The 3153-nt window shown below is 31.7% G+C and overlaps 1 protein-coding gene across 1 annotated transcript in view; it reads right to left on the bottom strand.

Moving 5' to 3' along the window:
• Positions 1-12: 12 nt before the first annotated feature.
• Positions 13-3153, bottom strand: part of LOC103520232 — a gene marked incomplete at its 5' end in the record, with an annotated part of 27357 nt that continues 24216 nt past the window's right edge. The window contains one exon of the mRNA XM_026831435.1: positions 13-262. The remainder of the gene's footprint in view (positions 263-3153) is intronic.

Genomic DNA, 3153 nt, shown 5'->3' with positions numbered 1-3153 from the left:
TAGTTAATTTGTCCGTTTGTTCGTTCTTATTTATGGTAAATGTAAATACAACGAAACTTTTTATTCATGGCACAGATTTTAATTCGGCCAGCCTCATTAAGTGTGGACCTAACTTGACTTGAGTCACACAGGAATTTCGTCAGAAAAGACCCCCAGTTCAATGTAAGTGTAGACCTATTCAGCTCAGAATTTCCCGCTGCTGTTGCAAAATAAATTAAATGTTGCCAGATTTTCGGTCTACCGTTTCTTGGGGGTGCGGCACCTGTTTCTTGGGGGTGCGGCACCTGTTTTCGATTCATCCGCATCAGAATTATAATAATAATAATAATAATAATAATAATAATAATAATAATAATAATAATAATAATAATAATAATAATAATAATAATAATAATAATAATAATAATAATAATAATAATAATAATAATAATAATAATAATAATAATAATAATAATAATAATAATAATAATAATAATAATAATAATAATAATAATAATAATAATAATAATAATAATAATAATAATAATAATAATAATAATAATAATAATAATAATAATAATAATAATAATAATAATAATAATAATAATAATAATAATAATAATAATAATAATAATAATAATAATAATAATAATAATAATAATAATAATAATAATAATAATAATAATAATAATAATAATAATAATAATAATAATAATAATAATAATAATAATAATAATAATAATAATAATAATAATAATAATAATAATAATAATAATAATAATAATAATAATAATAATAATAATAATAATAATAATAATAATAATAATAATAATAATAATAATAATAATAATAATAATAATAATAATAATAATAATAATAATAATAATAATAATAATAATAATAATAATAATAATAATAATAATAATAATAATAATAATAATAATAATAATAATAATAATAATAATAATAATAATAATAATAATAATAATAATAATAATAATAATAATAATAATAATAATAATAATAATAATAATAATAATAATAATAATAATAATAATAATAATAATAATAATAATAATAATAATAATAATAATAATAATAATAATAATAATAATAATAATAATAATAATAATAATAATAATAATAATAATAATAATAATAATAATAATAGTGTGAGCAAAAAAAAAAAAAAAAATAATAATAATAATAATAATAATAATAATAATAACCCCTCAGGGGCAGCTGTTGTGGTACTACAATGGTACTACACGGTTGTACGGGACTTGGCAATCCCGAGGTACCCGAGCAAGTGATTGACACCTGGATGATCACTGAAATCACTGATGTCCCAGGAAGTAGTGGGACTATTCCTTTTTGCCCATGAACACCAATCGCGACATCTCGCTGGAAGATGTTAAACTGTGAATCCCCCAGCCTAGTCAAGCCAAGACTATAACATTACTCGGTGGCCGCCTGATATCTTGTGCCTGCTCTCGATCGGAAGGGGGCAGGACCCACACCAGAGAAAGGGTAATGTTCATACTTGGATGAACTAAAAAACTTCCTAGCAACCAGATGGTACCGAGTTATGTACGTCTCTGGAAGTAGTGGGGAACACACGTATCATTCCTCATGAAAAAATTGATGCCCGTGAGGGCATAAAACCTTCAACCTCAAAAATGGAGAACAATTTAGGCCATAGCGGCCCAGCCTCGGACGAGCGGCGTAACGATCGAGTACGTCGCGGGAATCAATTGCTCGATCAACCGGCATTCCCTGCTCAGGACACGGAACATACCACGCGAAGAACAACTAAAAACAATTCATCTAATCCATCTTACACTCCTCCAGTGTACCAACCTGACGAAAGTCAACCTGGCCCTGTAGGAACTTTACCAACTGTGGATGAACAAATAAGAACGAATCCCACACGGCAAAGATGGAGTATGGATGAATACGTTGAGATAATATGGTGCTGTTATTATACACTGGAAACGACTGGTACTGATAACTTGAAGTCTGTATTCAATCTATGGAGAAGTAGAAACCCAGACAGCAGACCAAACTTAACACCAAACACTCTAGGGTCTCAAAAGCGGTACATCATTAACCATAACAAAATCCCTCAAGAACAACTAGACAGAATATTGCAAAATGTGAAAGCTGAAGTAGCTATTAGCAGACAATCTGAAAGAAATGTAGTGCAAGAATTAGAGTTGGATCACCGGAATCATCAGCAAATGGAAGTCGAAAATCCATCAGTACAAACAGTAAGATCGGAAAGTCTCCAAGCAAATAATCAGCCAACTGTACCGGTAGATTTTGAAGAAGAACAACGCCAGCACGCTGGTTTAACCAGCAACAAAGGAATTTTCAATTCTGTTAAGCATATAGGTACTTGTCACAAATATCCATTTCCAATTATTATTACACGTAGATAAATTTTATGACATGTCTTGGACTCAAACCACCAACCTCCAGATCTGAAGTCCAATGCGTTAACCACAACACCACTGAGGTTGGTTGGTTGGATGGTTGGTTTCTCTTGAATTGGACTGAAGAAGCCTCCCACCATTTTCTCAAACTTTTCATTCGCCTTAAAAAAGATTTTCATCTCAATCTGTCTTCCTCCCTCCCTCCCCCTCCCCTCTCCTCCCTTAACCAATGAGGTGAAGGTCCTTCCCCCTCCCTCTCCTTCTTCCCCTCTTTCTATCTCCATCCCTCTTTCTCCTTCCCCTCTCTCTATCTCCATCTCTCTTTCTCCTTCCCCTCTCTCTATCTCCATCTCTTTTTCAATAGGAGATAAAGAAGATGGAGAATTAGAAAAAATTAAATCAGAGTTTTACCCCCTCCATTTGTGTATTTCATTTCCCCTCCCTTATATACCTTCCTTCCCAGATCATTTTTTCCCTTTCCACTCTCCCTTTCCCCCTCTTAGATATTTCTCCCTGGCGCAAATTTTCAATGGCAGATTACTCGAGTTTGTTGCGAAAGGGATGAGAAAGATTGAGAGGGACAAAACGAGGGGGGAGAAAAACCAAGAGGGGGAAATTTAGAGGGAGGAATCACGGAAGGAGGGGGAGAAAAGGGAAATTATTAGGAAGAAGGGGGAATTCTGAGGAAGAAATACGAAGATGGGGCAATGAGAAAGTTTGAGAGGGACAAAACGAGGGG

The sequence above is a fragment of the Diaphorina citri genome, unplaced genomic scaffold (genome assembly GCF_000475195.1).
Source record: "Diaphorina citri unplaced genomic scaffold, Diaci psyllid genome assembly version 1.1 scaffold3345, whole genome shotgun sequence".
NCBI classification, from domain to species: Eukaryota; Metazoa; Arthropoda; class Insecta; order Hemiptera; family Psyllidae; genus Diaphorina; species Diaphorina citri.
Note: the sequence above shows the minus strand (reverse complement) of the source record. Positions and strands in the feature narration are given on the sequence as shown.